Source organism: Danio rerio, chromosome 12, assembly GCF_052040795.2.
Source record: "Danio rerio strain M-AB ecotype USA chromosome 12, GRCz13ab, whole genome shotgun sequence".
Taxonomy (NCBI): Eukaryota; Metazoa; Chordata; class Actinopteri; order Cypriniformes; family Danionidae; genus Danio; species Danio rerio.
The window spans coordinates 5,840,343-5,861,025 of NC_141032.1; the positions used below are offsets into that span (position 1 = coordinate 5,840,343).

A 20,683-nucleotide genomic window follows, 5' to 3' on the forward strand; every position below is an offset into this window, starting at 1 on the left:
ACAGTCCAAAGACATGCTGTACAGGTGAATTGGGTAGGCTAAATTGTCCGTAAGGTAGTTTTCCAAGTGTGAATGAGTGTTTATGGATGTTTTACAGAGATGGGTTGCAGTTGGAAAGGCATCTGCTGCATGAAACATGTGCCGGATATGTTGGCGGTTCATTCCGCTGTGGCGACCCCAGATTAATAAAGGGACTAAGCTGAAAAGAAAATGAAGGAATAAATAATGCTAAAGCAATGCCTTTATTTTAGTAAGGTTAGTACAGAGTCATTTATAGCCATTCTGTGTTTCAGTTTTCAGACCTTTTCCTCTTTTTGGTTTTGGCCAATTATTTTTATTTTGATGCATCCCTATTATTTTTTTAGTTGTTTTGCTGTACAAATAACAACACGTAGTGCCAAAATCTCACTTTTTCCTCAGCTCATTATAACTCACTCTATTTCTTGAGTACCAAGAGAGTCATATGAGTCTGTAATGACCACTAAATGTTGACAGATCTTCATTTTCAATGCGCATGTTGTAAATTGTTGTAGAGAGAGAGAGAGAGAGAGAAAATAGGTTGTAATGGAATTTACCGCAGCCGTCTGTGGTATTGAAGGAAATGAGCCTAATGTGAGATTCTTGTTATTTCGCAGGAAAATAAACACTAGTCTACATTGTGATTGGCTGATAAGCACCTGAATAGCATGTCAGCTATCTCTAAACAGGTAATGACTAATGACCGCAGTGATAAGAGCAGATGTCAATGACCTAAAAGAATGAAAAACGTGTTAGAAAGCAGCTGCTTGTGTTGGACTTTCCCTAGAGTGGAAAATTGTGCTGAAGCTACTTTCAAAATCACTTTAAAACAAAGCTGTTGTTGAAGCTTTCAGAGTGCCAAATTTAATGGGGACTTATTATGCCCCTTTTTTACAAGATGTAACAGTCTCAAATGTCTCTAGAGTGTGTGTGCAGTTTCTGCATAAAATACCCACTTAATAATCTCTTATAACTTTTTGAAACTGCCCCTTTTAGGCTTTTTATCCAAATTGTTTCTTTTTACTTTTTTGGTCACTTTAAAATCAAATTAGGTTAAGCTCCCAGGCCTATTTTGAAAGGAGGGCGTGGCTAAAATGCCTATGTGTCACGATAGTGGCAAATTTAAAATCACTGCTTCTCACTCAGGGCTGTTTATATTAATGAGGGAAAGACGATCACTAATGGGTGGGGCTTTTCCCTTCTAATAACACGTACAAATGAAGAATGTCGATGTTTTTATGAAGTGTGATTATAAAAAGAAAATATATAATTTATAAAATAGGATCTAGTAAACGGTATAATGAAAAATCTGAGGAGTGTTTTGAGCTGAAACTTTACAGACACATTCTAGAGACGCAAAACACTTATAATAAATCTGAAAAAAGGGTTAACCTAAGTGCCCTTTAATTACCCAGTAATTTTTTTTAACACCTACCCTCACCCCAACTCTAAACCCAACCATTACAGTAGTGTAAAAATATTATATACTGTTATACAGTGTCATAAAAAATGCTGCTGTATTGATGTGCATGTCGCACTTCTGGTCAGCAGCGTATCCGATCTAGACTTCACCCCTTTTAAGTAACACATGTAAACATATGTGAAGACCACCTTCACGCTTTTCTCCTGACCTTGGAAATATAATTGGCTGAATCATAGAAAAGCAGTACAAGACCGTGTGTAGGGTCGAATTGCGATCGCGATCTTTTTTTCAATAATCATGCAGCCCTAGTCCAGTATAATGTCATCCCCCCTAACAAAAAGCATTTGGTCACGTTACACCCCTGTTCAATGGAAAAAGCAGCTTATTATTGGAAAAAAATGGCAAATTAAAATGCCATGAGATCATTAGCTCCGCTACTTTTAGATCACAAATATTAAAAATCCAAAAGAAAGACAATATCTTTACTAAACTAATGGAGATACAACTCAACACATTCCTTACATTTTTGCACTGTAAATCAGCCCATAGTTATTTATTCCCCTCATGGACCGAGACCACCAAGAGTGTCTATCGACCAACAGCCCGAACCACATCACATCCTGACTCAGAGAGACTGGCAGCTACAGATAAGAGCAGTCTAACTCATTCTAGCACACTGCTGTCAGTGAGCAGAGCGGCCGTCTACACGCCAAACAAAACACAGGACGAGGCTCAGGGGGAGGGACGTGCCGACCATGATACTGTGCACAAAGTATGCCTTGTGTTTCTGAGACCACGCACAATGAGCCATTTAGAGCACTTTCTTCTACACTTCATTCTCATCCACACAAATCAAGGGTGCGTAGCTGCTAAAGGCAGTGTTCTGAAACCTGAAATGACCAATTAGGCACTGTCATTCTGTGGATACAGTACTTCATACAGTACTCTCAGGTTGTAGCTTTTAAAAGTGTTTAATAGGGTTTGCGAAGGGTGTGTACAGTATATGACCTCAGTTATAGAACTTATTTTGTTTCATTACTTCATTACTTATTTTTTTTTCATTTTAGCTATTACCCTCCTGTTTAAATTTGCGTGTATGAATGGTATGAAGTAAATCAAACAACATTATGGAGCATTAAATACAATAAACTTTATCTACACGGCTATTTGATAATGACAAGTGTCTGTGTATCATTATGTAATGCTATCATATCATATTTAATGCTAATAAGCAGGTCCTTATATCAAAATGCTAAAAAAACATGAATTAGCGGTGTATTAGGTGTATCTTATTACATGTCTACTTGCCACAAAGCATAAATAAGTAGACAAAACATTGTTCTGAGCTATAATAGTCTAATAAATACTTCATTAAATGCATCTGAAGGAAAGGAAACAGCTGAATGGAGTATACACTAACCTACTGTATGTATTTAGTCTCAAGATGGTGCCAAACAGTCATACTGATACTGATATACACTTTATCTACTAATACAGGGGTGTCAAACTCAATTCCTGGAGGGCCGAAGCCCTGCACAGTTTAGTTCCAACCCTGCTCCAACACACTTACCTGTAGGTTTCAAACAAGCCTGAAGGACTCAATTAGTTTGATCAGGTGCGTTTAATTAGGGTTGGAACTAAACTGTGCAGAGCTGCGGCCCTATTGGAACTGAGTTTGACACCTCTGTACTAATATCAAACTCTTTAAATGTAAAAAGGCACCAAGTTCCCTTTAATGGGACACCCGTGACATCTTTGGTACCTTTATCTGACCACGTAGAAAGATTTTATACCTCAATGTCTACTTTATCTAAGCTGTCAAAAGAAGATTACTGCTTGCAGCACGTTGACTAAACAGAAAAAAAAGCTTATCAGTCAGTACATGCAATGTTGACAAGAAACTGTCAAAAAAGTAGTTGACTAAAAATCCTTACAATTGCACAGTTATGTTGTTATCAGCCAATGGAGATTATCAGCCATTTATGTATCACTATTTATGTATCACTACTTTGAACCTTATCTGTCAGTGAAATTATTATTAGTGAAATTATAACTTTATTTTCTGGACTAATTCAAAATCCAACAGACATCTGCTTATTTAGACTGTATTCTGTTATACAGTTGTAAAGGTATAGGTGAAAATCTGAACTTAAAGCTATAGTTTACCTAAATATCAAAACTTTGTCATCATTTATTCCTCCTTCACTTGTTCCAAACCTGTTTGAGTTCCTTTCATCTGTAGAACACAAAAATAGATAACTTGAAGAATGCTGGTAGCTGGCATTCTGACTTCCATAGTAATTTCTTCCTACTATGGAAATAAATTGGTGGCAGCTACCAAAAAGATACAAGAATCATTTCTAGAGTCTAACAGTATTCAAGTACAGGAACTGAATGATTAAAAATAAAAGTAATTCAATCACATTTATAATAAAATCTTCATAAAATCTAATAAAGACTACTTCATTCATTTTCTTTTCGGCTTAGTCTCAATCACAAATGGTGCAATTTATTTATGGCTGAATGCTTTTAAAATCCCTATACAACTACAGGTCTCAAAACACATTCAAATGATATATTTTAACACAAACTCAACATTGCATATCCTGCGATTGTACTATTGCGAATGATCACATTGCGATATCAATGCTAAAACAATATATTGTGCCTCCCTAATTAGAGGTTTTCTCAAAGCCAATTTTAAGATCTTTATTAATCACTTGTTTGCATCACAGATGGGTAAATATCTGTAATTTTTTTTATTGTCATCATGATACATTTTTTTGTCATGATAATGAAACAATTTAGAACTGCAGACTGAATATCACAAATGCACTAATGCAAGCTAGAGAAAACATGTGCTTTATACACCAGCTTGCAGGCCGTATGCAAGGCATCATGAATATGTGTACTGGCATCAGTAACCTGATTCAAGTAATAAATCCATACTGCAAGTCTTGTTCCCGTAAATTCATGTAGTAACTTTGATTTCCTGCAAATACCTGAAGGTAAATGAGTCACGCTTGAATTTCCCTGTTTATAGCTTCAAAGCTAAACAGCTTGATCTTCATCGACTCAGGTTATCCTGTCTTTTCCTCTGAAGTGTTTTATCTTCACCTGTCCTACAGTCAGAAAATTCCTCAGAGAGTGATTGTGGGAGGTTTGGCCTGCTGTGGTCTCTGTGATTCAGACGAGCGAGGAATGTGCATGTCAGGCTGCTTTCAGCACCAGCTGGACTAACAGCTCACGTTTGAGCCTGCTGATACAGACTGTTGCTCCCCTGACAGACAATAGTGGGTATTTTCAAGCTTTTGTCATGCCATGTGCATAAACGGGATGCCTTGAAGCTAGTTGTTGAAGCTTATTTCCTATAGATCTGAAAACTAAATTAAAGCATATAATATGCATTATTAGAGAGTGATGTGTTGAGTGTAATAGCTCAGACACGTGGTTAATAAATCCTGGGAAAATGGAAGAGAATGCAGTTTAATGTGCATGTTTTCTATCATGGTCTCTGGGGAATTCTCTGAATCCCAGTGGTCAACTGTGTGTGTGTGTGTGTCATGAAAAACAAACTCGCAGAAAGGCCAAAGGCGAATGATTTCCACTGCACTGGAGAGTACATTCTATTTAGACAACGTTACTGTATGTCAAGAGGGAAAACATGTATTTCTGCTGATTCTTTCACATTACAAGGTATCTATAGTAGGCTTGGGCGGTAATATGGTATACCGCGGATCTAAAAATAGCAACGGTGTCAGTTTCAATACCGTTATAGCGTCATAAAAAACAATGCACTTAAATAGTAGACAAGTATTAAATAATAAATATTATTTATTCAATGCCTACAAATGCGTATGCGTGATTGTCATAACGGGACAGTGTGGAGGAGAGAGAGAGAGGTGAGGTAAGATGGCGAGTCACGCACCAAGTGACCTGCAGTTTGGCAGTATTTCCGGATTTGACCGAACGAGAAAGGAGAAGTGGTATTACGAACTAGAAGTCCGCGGGAGGAGATTTTTTGCAGTGCGGGAATAAATTTCCGAATAAATAGCGGAAGCGGTCGGTAACTGGTGTAATTTGAAAGGGAGCGGGTGCGCGGTCTAACAATATCGCTCCCGAGCTGTTTGTGTATGTTTGTGTTTGTGTGTGTGTGTGCGTGTGCGTGTGTGTGACAAGACACACAGTTGACCGAACCTAAGGTCGCATATAAGGTATTGAATGGTTTAGCCACAAGCCAACAGTTTGGTGACGCTGTCTGAGCCTTACGTCATATTTTTTTTCATGATTATGCACAGTAAGACCGGATACCAAGGTAAAATAGGGAGGAGGTTTGACGGTATCGAAATTTGGATTCATAGCAGAGGGGTGTCGTGGATGTAAGTTAAGAGCCGGGGCGGTGGTTGGTTGTCTCGGACAAAAGTGAAGAGGGTTGGGGAGCTGCGGAACAAAGTGAACAGTGGACGGGTGAGGAGGGGGATCGGTAAAACGAGGTGCTGGATCAGATTTCCGAGGTTCCGGATCCAGCTTGTTCCAGCAGAAGTTAAGCCCTGTGTTGTCCTAAAAAAAGTCGAAAATATCGTACACATACCTTAAGAACAGTATTGCAGAAAATTTTAACGTTATACCTGGAAGACGGTTATCGTCCCATGCCTAATCAGGACATCCTCATATGAGTGTGTGCTTTACAAACTGCACAATAAGGATAAAGCAGGGATTTCTAGACAAATCCTGGCATGGGGAAACTTTTGGTTGTATGTGACATCTCCCTTTGTCTTATAATATTTTGTTGTATTTATTTATTCATTTGTATTAATACATTTTTTTTCTTTTTTCTTACATTTTAGTTTTATGTGTAATAATAGGCCCATATACATGCACAGAATTTACAAATATTATTATTGTTATTGATTATTTATTGTATTAGTATAGATTAATAGTATATATTTTCTATTTTTGAGTAAAATATTATTATAGTTTTATTGTTATAGTTAAAATAATAATTGAATTAGTATAATCATTAAATCAGGAAATGAATTAGATTAAAGGATATTAATAATAAATTAAAAATGTTATAAAACTATTAAATTGCAGATTTGTTTCCCCAATTTGTTCTGCATTTTTAATTTTAAAAAAATGAATTTTTGGGGTATTATGTAAATGTAAAATGAACTTTGCAATGGATGCCATATAATATTGCAATATTTAGATTCTAATGAGCATCATCAAGATAAATATTATTATTAATATTGTTGTAATGCATCTGGGTTTCTTCTTGGATATCAGAGATTGGTTTTCTTTAAGAGCCTACTCCACTGTGATTCATTGTTATTTTCCTTGACTTTAACAGTCTGAATCATTCTGGTTTGATTTTGATTTCTGCCCCCTAGTGTCCATCTGCAGAACCGTGCTTTCCGAAATCCTCAATGATGTGGGGTATTTGGATACAAAAGAAGTATTTATTGCAACATCAAATGTCTGTACTTGAATGGGTCTGGTGGATTTCACATATACTGTTGTTTCTCAGCATTCCTTTGATGTGCATTGACAGAGAACGTCAAGTCATGAAAATAAACGATTCCGTGTTCAACAGACCACTCACACACTATACTGTAGTGAAAATTCTACACACACCTGATTTTTTATTAATTATAGTTCTGTAGATTTTATAGTGCACTCTTAAAAATAAAACTAATTTACTGGAATCTGGTTCTATGAAAAACATTTAACATCAGTCTGGAAACTTCATTGTGCAGAAGTTGCTAAATAGAATACACATTAAATCGCTGCCAAATATATGGATATGTGTATATATATATATATATATATATATGTATATATATATATATATATATATATATATATATATATATATATATATATATATATATATATATATATATATATATATAAAATCCAATATGGACCCCTTACCTGGATTATATTGATGCTTTTTCAAGCTGTATTTTAAGTTATGGTATGTCATAATTTAATTAATTAATTTTATTATTAATTAAATTAATAAATAATTGAATTAATTACTTTTCATAATCGACCAAGCTGACAAGAAAATGAATAAATGAATGAATGAATGAATGAATGCATGTAAAAAATTATGCAATATAAAAAGGGTTATTGTAAATGAATTTGTAAATGAATCTTTACATTAATTTATTCAACTTGTACAATTTATTCAATTAAATTTATACAATTTGTTTTGTAGAACTTGGAATTTCTATAACAAAATCAGACAGTTTTAAAACTGCTAAAAATGTCAAATAATTCTGAATTTGCTTAACCCTTTTTTAATAGCAGGATTGTTCTAGACCAGAGGTGTCCAAACTCGGTCCTGGAAGGCCGGTGTCCTGCATAGTTTGGACACCCCTGTCCTAGACTAAGATCATATAAGTGGTTAAAATTATAATCTTATTTTGCTTAAAATGAAAAGAATCGTGAATATAGATCATAATATTAGAATTATTATTCACAAAACTGCTGAGTTTTAGTTTACATTTGATTACTCAATATCTGCCTAGTAAGACCAAAAAAAAGCATTTTTTTTTTATCCTTTAACCAGTTCAACTCCGCGGACCCAAAGCGTCATCGACTTTCGCTTAAGATTTAAAGGGCTAGCGTTGCACCAGACCCCCGTAAGTGGTTTTGTTTGAAAGTGTAACAATCTATATTGTATGCACATATGCATCACTTTGGGTTTTATTCTACTGTACAAAAGTTATTTACACTTAAATACACAGTATTTTGGATACCCGAGCTGGGAATTTTACATTGGTTCATTTTCATATTTTTCATATGACACATGTACAAGTTATAGCTCAAATGAAAGCTCTTGCCGGTGCTCATACGGTTCTAGCATTCTTTTTACTGAATTATATTCACATATCAAACAGTTGCAGAATGAATCGCGGTGTTTCCATGGCGCAGAAGTGAAAGCAATACATTCATGATCAATAAGCAGCCCCAGATAGCACAGACAGCTGTCATCTCTTACCTTATGCTGTGCGCTTCAGGGCCATTCTCCTCTGATTTTGAGGTGATGTGCATAAGTAATCCTTTTATATGTCTGACGTGGTCCAAACACAGTCAATTATGTTTGGTCAAACAAAAGAATAGTGAAATATGAAAACAATGATCGATCTATGTGGCTTGTACAGCACCTCTCATCAGTTGGAATACAATAACTTTTGCATAGATTATGGTCGAGACATTTTTCTTTTTTCCTATGATTACAGACATGTGCAGGAACCATAAAAATTAATTACAGCACGCTAGATCACACAGAACCTAAAAGGTACACTTTTAAATTTTGAGTTTATGAAAAAAAATACAAACAGCCTCTTTTTTTAGGTGTTTATTATAACACAGACAACATATACAGTTATTTTAAACACTTTCAATAGTGTTTTCTGAAAATTCAAAGGGTTTTCTTTAAAATGATGCCAAATTTTTGCATTTACACTGCATGTGGATTTGGGAAGCTTTTAAATTTGGGTTGGGAAAAATCCAAGCGGAAATCACAAAATAACAGCAGAGTTTAACTGGTTAAGTATCTATCTTGTTCATTGTGTATTTAATGCAGATGCTCTACACCAGTGGTTCTCAAACCTTTTTCATCAAGTACCACCTCAGAAAAAAAATAGTCTCTCTAAGTACCACCAAAAATGAGCAGTATTGAAATACAGAGGCGTAGTAGGCCCAGTAAAGCAGCTACAACTCTTCACAGTTAAAAAAAAAACGTTTCAGATTACCTCAGAAATATAGGCTATATGTCATATATGGCATATTATATACATCATTTTTGATAAATTGTGAAATGTGTGTAGCATGTACTTGACATATTTCATTCCTCTGCGTACCACTAGAAGGAAGCCTACGTACCACTAGTGGTACACGTACCACAGTTTGAGAACCACTGCTCTACACTACAAAATCACTGCAATCTGCTGAAATAGATTACATATAGTATTTTGATAGAAAAGGAAAATATTGCAATGTACTTTTTTTCTCAATATGGTGCAGCATTAATGAAGGATGTTTTTGTGAATTAAACCAAAATGTTGGCTGAAGACCGTGTATCCACCGAGCCCCTTGTATCAGTCTTGAAAATATGCATTTGGACTGAAGTGAACACTGCCACTTGGAGGCAGTGTTATACAACTTCAGGAGTACTCACAGGGGAAAAAAAGAGAGAGTGTTCCTCTTTTCTGCACTATACATGCAAGACAGTTAGCTCTTATAAAACAAACCCTCACCAAATACCCAGAGGATGTTCATTTGCCATTCATTTAATTCTCGTATGCCCGAAGTGCTACTTGATGTCCTTGTGCTGATGAATCGGCATCTCAATTAATCACACGTTCATTAAGTTCACCATCTCAGAGGTCACACAGGCCACTTCTCAATCTAAAATCCTACTTTAATGCATTAATGTCATGTATTCAGCAGAATTTCTGAATATATATAATGTCTGTTCTGCCTCTCCATCTCTGCCCAGGGTGTTGTATTTATAACCTGCAAGGAAACTGGCTCGAGGTCTCTGCTTAAAAGGTTGATATGGCAACAGCAGGGAGCGTTTGTTAATGAGCGGGATCACACACACTAATCCCTGGATGAAACACACACAGGTTGTGCAACAGCAGAACCTAATTGGATAATTACACAAACAAGAATTGTAGTCTGTTGAGCTGCTCCATAATTCCCTGCCACATATGAGATAAGATAAAAGTCTTGTTGCCATGATGCGGCTAAAGCACCCATCGTTTATTGAAAAAAGGTAAATATTATTTCATTATCACATGTTCCTTTTGCAATTTGTTCATCTAAAATGGCAAGAAATATTATATTATACTATATTATATTATATTATATTATATCACATTATTTTATATTATATCACATTATATTATATTATATTATATTATATTATATTATATTATATTATATTACATTATATTAAATTACACATTTCAGTTGTTATTTAAGCCCTGTCAGTGTTGGAAATTAACAAGGGCTTTTGAAATGCGAGCAAAATTAACAAAATGCCCCTGAAATTTAAGACCATAGATTGCGGGCAAAAATGCTTCTTGAACTCCTCACAATTAAATGAAACTATTATGACTGTCATAATTAAAGAGAGATATGGGTTTGCTGTATTACATCTATATTCTGAGATCTGTTGAGTTTGGGTTGCTTGTGGCCTAATGGTTTGGATGTTGGATTTGTAATTGAAAGGACTCCGGACTCTCTTTATGTTTAATACCCAGCTGAGGTGGAATTGACAGGCTCTGAACCCTTAATAGGGTATATGCGGAGCTTGTGTTTTCTCATACTGATAAACTTCTTTTGAACGGTTAATGTGACTTTTTTCCATTTTATACGGTTCCTTTTACTGCATTGATGCTGTATTGTAATTAAAATACAATCAGTTAAATAGACATTGGCATTCATTTAGTTGTTAAAGCGTAAAACGAAACAAAAAGCCGTTTACTCGCATGCCCCCCATCAGGCTAGCGCAGAAGCTCCATTGGGGTAAAATAAATGCTCATATTTTAAAGAGACGAGGGAAAATGTGATTTAACGCAGTGTTTTTGTTCAATCTGAGACCCACTTTATATCAGATATCTGTGAGGCAGTGAGATTGCTGATTTTTAAAGAAAACAGACCTTAAATGCGGCAATTTTGTAATGGTATACAGTTCACTGGAAGTGCTTATCCCACATTACTGGCAAATTAAAAGTTCCTAGAAGCAATAGGTGCTTACTGTGCATGTGTGCCTGTGCGTGTGTGTGTGCATGTGTGTGTTTGTGTGTGTTCGTGTGTGCGCATGCACTTGCATGCTTGTGCGCGTACGCTTGCATGCGTTCGCCTGCATGAGTGCGTGCGTGCTCTTCTCATGTTTGTGCACTTGCATGGGTCAAAATCAGGGAACCAATTTTGAGTATAGGTTACAATTAGGGATGTAACGGTATTGTAAATACCGTCATACCGCAATATTAATTTTTTTCGATATTACCGAAGTCGCATGACTCGGTAAAACTATAGGTCTTCTGAGAAAATTTGCTTAGGCGAATGAAGCGAACGGGAGGTAGCAAAAACTACAATACCCATCAGCCCATGCTTGACCATCATCCCTTGCGGTCTGTTGTCGCTACAGATCCAGTAATGCGGAAATGGAGTGTGCTGCTAGAAGCGGGGATGAAAAGAGCTCTCGAGCGCCGAAAACGGAGCGTTTCGAAATGTGTGGATAATGTCTCAGTGTGGATAATGGAAAACGGAGACATCTGAAAACGGAGGCGGGGCTGCAGACGTTCGCCTCTCTGATTGGGGCTTTTCCTGAATATTAAGTAGCCTAACACGCACAGTTCAGTCCTGCATCCTCTCCTTGTAAGTTCAGACTTCGCAAGTTTGATCAAGGCTGCAGTCTCTTCTTCTCAGTTTGAAATGGAAAGCAGACTATACCGAGGACACGGGTAAATCTTCAAAGGGAACAGTGTACTTTATAACTTCATTCACATCACCCTGGCTTCGTTGTTTCACTTTATCAACAATAAAATGTAAACATGATTTAAGGAACTGCCTATTTTCATTTTAATATTAGCAACTTAGACAACAGACATGTTGAGGCGTCGTGCTGCATAAGATGAGCGTCATCTTCACTGTGTGGATATTTATAACAAAACGGAGCCGATAACAACTGCCTCCTTTCAATTTCAGTGAAAATACGAAACACAGCCTCTCTTTTGCTGAATATCAGTTTTAATAATCGATAATGGCCATTTTAAAAGTATAACATACAATAAGTTTATACATTATAGGAAATAAAGGCAAGCGATCAGTCAATATACAGAATGTACGTGGTTACATTAATCATTATCTTTGCACTCAGCCAAAACACGTTACCTGAGAACAAGTAATAGATTCCAATGACCAAAGTCAGGGAATATGTCGTTAGATAAAGACAACAAGATAAATGAAATATCCCGTTTAATAAATATAGTGAGATTAGATCCAGCGGGAGATGCTTGATGAGAAGTCCGACTAGCAGAGCTCTCATCTGGGTAGATGGGCTGAGTGTGAATAAATGTTGAATGTGATGAGTTTTCAACAATACTAAATTGAAACTTTATTGTTTTTACATGGTTTAATAATTTTTTGTTATTAAAATTGAAGTTCCTGTTTCAAAGCTTACAGATAGATGGCTAATTTGTATGTCATTGACACTTTTGGCAGTTTTTTGGAGTATTTTCATAAGTTTTGTTTTTTCCTGTAAATGATTCAATAAATACCGTACCGTGACATTCATACCGAGGTATTACCGTACCGTGAAATTCTGATACCGTTACATCCCTAGTTACAATACTTGACAAGACTTGCTTCGCTTGACTAGTTGCTCTCCGAATCAAAATCTAGATCAGGGGTGCCCAAACTTTTCAGCCTGCAACCCCCCCAAATAATAATGCCAGTCATTTGTGAACCCCAACACCCTCTGAGGTTAGTCAGTCAGTCTTTATTCATTTCCCGAAGGCAACTTGGTTGCAGCATACAAGCATGTCATACATATTACACAAACACACACTGTACAATACAAATCTACCCTAAATTAAAGAACTTTAAAGCTGAGGGGATAAATAAAAGTTTGAACCGATTTGTTTTACTGAGTTCTGTATTGAATACCAGAAGGGAGAAGATAAAACTTGTGTTGCATAGGATGGGAATCATCTGACAAAATACTCTTGAGCTTTATTCAATACTTGTCGATGGTTATAAATATACAAATCAAGCATTCAATAGCAAACACACACCAATAGGCCCAAGTCTATTCTTCATTTAATTTTGAAGAAAGTCAAATCAATCTGCTGCATCTGACTTTAATCTTTAATTTTTTTTTTAAATGTTACTATTGATTTGATATTCTATATATGGGTAAAATATGGTCATTCTAATGCTTTTATAAATGAAGTTGATTGTTGGAAATCACCAAGTGACCCCCTGGGGGGTCCCGACCCCCACATGGGGAACCACTGATTTAGATATGATTAAAAGTCTAAACTTTTGGAACTTTTCTCTAACTTGATAGAGACTGACTTTATGGTCAGACATGTTTTGTTATTGACAGATATTTACATCTATCTTTCTTTACAATATGGATCTATCTTAATATAATAATAATAATAATAATAATAATAATAAAGATACTTTATTTATTTTTGAGTAGACTTGTCAATAACGGCCCATTCACACGGGGCGTCAACATCAATGCTTCCCATTGACTTTGAATGGGTGATGTTAGGCGTTGCCGAACTGCATTGTGGATCCGTCTGCACCGCTTCAGAGGTGTGGCTCGCTGCAAAACTTGGGACTTGCTCAACTTTTCAAGCGCCTATGGAAGCGTCAGCCAATCAGATCGCTGTATGCAAATATCCCAGCTCAAACACTGGCCTATTGCTGACTATTTTCATTGGCTGACTCTGCTATGAAGATCACGTCAGCCACAACTTCAGACACGCCCTCTGTCAAGCGTTGACTCTGAAGCCCTGTGTGAATGGGGCTTAATGGTATTGGAGTACTACAGAAATGCGGGTAAAATTTAAATTGCATTGGCTTTTGAATGTATTGTTTTTATGTTTTGCATTGGCATCTGATGCTCTTACCTGAACCATACCAGAGTGCATCGCTCGTGAGTTTGTTTTTCGTTGGACTTCTGTTCTTGTAACATTCAAAACATTACAGATCTGATTATATGCTATAAATGCCATAAGAATGACAGCGGGATTAGAAGTCACTTCAGCTTGAGGTGTCTGCCAGGCAAATAAACAGGACTGTAAATATGAAGTGAGCGCAGTTGTCGTTAGTCATCTGCTTGAAGACGCTTCTCTTGTGTAAGATTGTATCTGCTTCATCGCCTCTATTACCAGGGCCCATTTGCCTCATATCCAAATAAGGGGAGTTGAACCTGACCCAAGACATGATCTCCTCCTTAAACTGCTTCTGGCTTCATCCCATTCTTTCTCTCCCTTGCTCTCTCGCTCTTTCTGTACATTCTTCCTGATGGAATACAGATGCCAATGACACTAGCAGTTGTTTGGAAACATGGTTGATGATGCATTATCTGGCCTGAATGGGAATCTTTGAACACAGTAAGTGGTCAAGACGTTTTCTTGCATGCTTTGATTGAACTCTTAGCCTACAAAAGCAAGACAATGGAGGCAAAAATACAGTTTTGGCATTTTGGCTTTTCATAAATTGTTTTTTTGTGTGAAATTTAATGTAAAGAAAACATTCAAAACTAACTTTTTAGTAATCATTTTGTTGCACTTTACCAATTTGTGTCAGTAGATTTTAAGTACAATACACGTTTTAAAGGCTGTTTGACTCAAAATGGGGTTTTGTTTGAATTCTAAAGGTCTAAATCTAAAGCCAGATTTTCTATACAACTTAAAAAAAAAAAAGAAAATACACAATTTTAAACCTTTATTTTGTTCTGACTGTTTGTAGGACTTTCTGAATTAAGGAATAAATAAAAAGATTCCCGGATTCTCCTCTGTAAAAGATTAAAAGCAATGGGTTTCCTCTCTTTTTTTAAAGCAAAATCAACTAATCACTTTTTACAGTGCATAAGAAATGCAAATATATTGTATAATGCAAGTTTTCTAATGTGTTATGTAAATGGTTGAATTGTTTCAATAAATATGTTCTAATTTGCATAAATGTTTAACTCAAAACTCAGAATATTTAAGTTTGATTCAAAGTTCTTGTTTATTTTTTTCACAGTTTGCTGTAAAAGGGATTAGTTGACTTTATAGTGAGTAAATCTGTTGTCTTAAAATAATCAAGTACATGAACTACAGTGCTCAGCATATATGAGTACACCCCATTTTGAAATTGAATATTTTACTCAATTTCTCAGTGAATAAAGTTGATGTATTTTGGTGCATTTAAACATATCAGATTTATGAAATAAATATATTTATTAAAATTATGTTTTGGTCATTAAAACTTATTTTGGAAATTGAAAGTTAATAAATTTAAATTCAAGCAAAAAATTGCAAAAATAAAATACAACCTACAAAATTTCAACTACATTTTTCAATTTTCTGCTTCTCTTGATTTTTCCCTCTTTTTTAAATTTGTATTTAATATTTTTCCTAACATATAAATTTGGGTGTACTTGTTTTTGGGCCGTTATCTTAAATTCTTTTGTTAGATTAGCTCCAGATTTGGCTTCAGTACTGAATAATCTAATGTATATGCACAAATATAATATTGTAGAGCTTCCTAATAAAAATTTGTGAGGGGTGTACTTATATTTGCTGAGCACTGTACTTGCATAATTATAAACATTATTAGCTGAACAGTTATGAATAATGGGTTCATTGACAATTTATTTATTTTTTTAAAAAGCAATTACGTTTTATGGTGTGGTGACAATTATTAGTTAGATTTCTGCTCCAATTTCATCTGCTGTGTTGCCTGAAGTGCAGTCTAGGTTTTGAATGACAGCATGAGTTCATCTATTAGTGATGTTGAGCTTTGTTTTGGAGTTTAGCAGTTTACCATGGCTCTTCTGTTATAGTTTGTGTTGGTAACCTGATCATGAGACTGCAGAATTGGCTTTGGACTGAATGTTTCAGTGTGACATCATGAGAAACACGATGAGATAACAGCATCCCGCGGTGAACCTCATTTCTCCTCTAATAACTTCCAGCTTTACTCTGTCACTGTGCGCCTGTAGCTTTTCACTTTTGGAGGAAATTCAGACGTTCACCGCTTCAAGCCTTTCGTCTTTACCCAAAGACTCTTTTAATATCCCAGAAATCATAGTTAACATTTAAAGCATCGGGATGACGGTTCATGACTTTTCCTAATCTTCAGGGAACAGCTTATAAACAAAATGTCAAGTTGATAACGTTCATTAGTTGGTGTGTCAGAGATCCCTGCTCTAAAATCGTTTTTCATTAAATGTTTTCAGATAGTGCTCAGCAAGTTGTGTTCCTTCCTACAGTGTTTTTGCCTTTTAACCTACTGTAGTGAACTTAAAGGCAGGAAACTCTAAAGATATATTTGTCAAAGTGGTCTGAAGTTAATACAACCGAAAGAAAAAAATAGAGATTAATTTCAAAATGTGTTTTAATTGATACACTTTTTCACCCCAAAATGAAAGGTCTTCCTACATTTATTCTCTCTCGTATTTTCTTTAACTTGTATGACTTTCTTTCCTACCAAACAGGCATTTTGTCTGAAAGTGTCTTTGGACTTTTTTTGGCTTAAGTTTTTCCACACATTATTCAAGACTTTTTTTTTCGTCAGATATACAGTCATGTGCAGGACTAAATTCAAAGTTAATGCCGTTTTTGTGCTAAAATTAGAAAGTTAAATATAAGTAATAGTACATAAAAATGAAATAAATATTATAAAATATGAAGCTAAGCATATCACGTAATATAACTTGAAATTAAATACATGGTTCACTAGGCTGGTATAAGATTCTGACGGTATGATATCCTTGGAAAATAATCACAGTTTCACGATATCACGGTTTTGTGATTACTGCTCTGAAATACTTTCTTTTTAAATGTCTGAGTAAAAAACAACAAGTTTTTTCCTCATTGAAATATAATTTACTTTAACATTTTAAATATTTTGGAGCAGTAAACGTGTCAGGATAAATAATCAAAATCAATCTTTAACTTCTGCTGTCTTCATTAGTTTCAAAAACACAATTTGCTTTAAAACTTTAGGCATTATTAGGTATCTTTCTTTTCTTTTTAGAGATAAAGTAAGCCACTGGATTGTTCAGGTTTACAGCATGTTTGGATTTTGTTTTAAGAGTGATTTATTTTTCAGATGCTTTTTCCTTTCCAGTCCTTTTTTTTTGCTGGAGATACTATTGTGCTAAAGTTTTTATTTGTATTGATGCTATTCTGCATGTATAGCAGAATATTTCAGCAGATGTAAAACCTTGACTTTACAAAACGCGGTATACCTTAAAACCTGCTATCATCTCATGCCAAGTTGAACTGAATAAATTTGAAATGCACTGTAAAATATTTAATGACAAAAATCAAGATAACAAATGTTTTTGTGTTACTTTAACTTATTTAAAAAGTTAATCTGGTTTCAGCTCTTATAACTATTCGTGAAGTTATACGAAGTTTTATTGAATATTTTTAGTCCGTTTGATTGATGTAAGTTGAGAAAAGTTTAGTTTGATTGAACTAAAGTTAGGTCAGCAAGAATTGTTTTACAGTGCGTGAAAAGAAATTAACTTTTAAAGTTAACATTTTATTTCAGCTTTTTTATTTTATTTTTAGTTGTCATTTTAACTCAAATATAAAACATACATGAAAAAGCTGTTCAAATAACCCAAATAAATGTAAAAAAAAAAAAAACTAAATCAAAAATTTGAAAAATTTAATGAAAAATGTATTTCATTGTAATGCTAATATGACAGAAATATGACAGTCATGAAAACAACTATTTTTATTATACTATTCGTTCATTCATTCATTTCTTTTCAGCGTAGTCCCTTTATTAATTTGGGGTCGCCACAGCGGAATGAACCACCAGCTTATCCAGCAAATGTTTTACGCAGCAGATGCCCTTTCAGCTGCAACCCATCACTGGGAAACACCCATTCACTCTCATTTACACACACTGGCCAATTTAGCTTACCCAATTCCTATAGGGTGCATGTCTTTGGACTGTGGGGGGAACCGGAGCACCCGGAGGAAACCCACGCTAACACAGGAAGAACATGCAAACTCAGAAATGCTAACTGACCCAGCTGATGCTTGAACCAGTGACCAGTGTGAGGGCACAGCGCTGCCCACTGTGTTTGCACCATTGTGCAGCCCACTAATTTAATATTAATCAGTTAATCACTTACGCCCCATTCACACGAGGCTTCAACATCAACGCTTGACTGAAGGCGTGTCTGAAGTTGGGGCTAACGCGATCGTCATAGCAGCGTCAGCCAATGAAATTCAGTCAGCAATAGGCCACTGTCTTGCTGTTGTATTTGCATACAGCGATCTGATTGGGTGATGCTTCCGTTGGCGCTTGAAAAGTTGAGCTAGTCCCAACTTCTGCAGCGAGCAACGCCTCAGAAGTGGTGCCGACGGATCCACAATGCAGTTCGGCAACGCCTGGCGTCACCCATTCAAAGTGAGCGGGAAGCGTTGACGCTGACGCCCCGTGTGAATGTGGCGTTAAAGTTTCCACTAAATTTAAATTGTTATACAAAGTGAACTTAATATTTTCAGTCAGCTTGATTGATGTAAGTTGAGATGACTGTAAAAGTTCCTTTTAATTCGACTTAAAATTGTAGGCAAGATTTTTTAACAGTGTAGTTATACAGTAATTTCGCACAGAAATTTACAAAAATTCAGGGTATGTTATTATGCAAAAACAAATTTTTTATCTTTATGTTGAGCAGAAGTAAGTCATTTGTGTTTGGAACAACATGACAGTGCAAAACAGATAAAAGAGTCCTCATATAAGGGTGAAGTCAGAACATGCGAGTCAAAGCGTGCTTCATCTTTCCTTTTAATGGCTGCAGTATACACACATTATACAAACAGTGTGTGATCTCTGGCTCTCTCTGTTAGCGTTCACCTCACGCACAGACTTTGCGTCCACGTGCTGCAAGCGCACAGCTAAACACACAAATGCACAGGCCAGGAAATTGTGATAAGCGATCACTGAGCGTGTCCTGAGGTTTGTTAAGACGGCCCCATGTGAAATTCAACATGAGATTATGAAGCGCTCGGGCTCCACCTCTGCCAGAACCGCACCAAAAACAGCTTCTTAACAATCTCAACCTGCCTCCACTTCCACACTAAATCTCGCATGTGACTCTTACACAAGAAAAGCTGCTGTGGACCTAGTTTTTAGGGGCCCGGGGATCAACTGAAGGTGGATTTGCAAGCATTTGCGTAAGTTTGTATTTGTTTGTATTTTTTTTTCACTTAATGTTAAACTTTTAGCTTTTTATTTGTAAGAAAATGCATAATTAAATGCGTGTATGTCTGTCAGTGAGAGTTTATAATTATCCGTATGCTCAGTCTGAATGCGACAATGCGATTGTTGACATGTTCGTCAACAATCTCCAAGATTTTCACTTTTAACGTCATTACCATTTAGTTGAGTCTTGAGATGTTTGAGATTTGAATAGGTTCACACTGAGCTCTGAGTGATCATTGTTAAGTGTGCAGTTTGTTGAGTAGATTTATGACCCCGCTGGGGTTTAGCTGAATTGTGGGAACTGCTGTTTATATTGTCTTTTTCTGTATTACTAGTTTTAGGCTGTACATGTGTCTGTGACAATAATGAAGCAGTTTTTGGGGTCTTATGGATGTCAAGCTCTAGCAGCTCTAGTCTGGTGGCTGTTGTTTCTCTGTGTGGCGACAGCAGTGAATTTATTGACTGTCCAATCCCTATATTTACCCATCAGAGGTTAAGAACCAAAGATCACATTTTTCATTGCTTATGTAAGCTTGGTGGAATGAATTTAACATCCTCATTCCTAAGACTTTATTTAGTTTTGTTTTGAGATGTGCTGTAGTAGAAATGCTTCATTTAAAATATTATTTAGCAGTAAATTAAACTAGAATTATCTTTAGTTGCATCAAATGTCTGTTTATTACCCTTCTTTACTGTTGCAGTTATTATCATGCCATAATAGGATCATTCTAGGATAATTATCACATATTTATGTATTATATTTGCTACAAACTAGTACAGGCACCATTATCAGACATTTCTTGCTACATGTAATAGGCAAGGCAAGTTTATTTATATAGCACAGGGGTGTCCAAGCTCAGTCCTGTAGGGCTGGGGTCCTGCTAAGTTTAGCTCCAACCTGCTTCAACACACCTGCCAGGATGTTTCTAGTATATGTAAGAGCTTCATTAGCTGGTTCAGGTGTGTTTGATCAGGGTTGATTAGGAAGTGCTTTACATAAACAGGAATAGAAGAGACAAGAAAATAAAAACAACAAAGAATAAAAATGATTAAAAACAGATTACAATGTGTTAAACAAGTTTTAAATGAATGGAAAAGAAAGACATAGTAGCACAGTCTTGATTTGAATGTGCCTTATGTTGGAGCACATCTGATCATTTCTGGAAGCTGATTCCAGCAGTAGCCGAAGGCCGATTCACCCTGGTTGACTGAACCCTTGGAATTTCTAATTTACTTGATCTTAATGTTCTGAGTGATCTGTTA

General features: G+C 35.8%; 1 protein-coding gene across 32 annotated transcripts in view; it reads left to right on the forward strand.

The window, feature by feature from the left end:
- Positions 1–20,683, forward strand: part of plce1 (phospholipase C, epsilon 1) — a 159,872-nt gene that overhangs the window by 25,205 nt on the left and 113,984 nt on the right. For 7 of the 32 annotated variants that reach the window (XR_015503560.1, XR_015503561.1, XM_087275325.1 and 4 more), the window contains exon 1: positions 19,293–19,392. The gene's annotated coding sequence lies outside the window, so the exon portion shown is untranslated. 32 annotated transcript variants of the gene reach the window in all.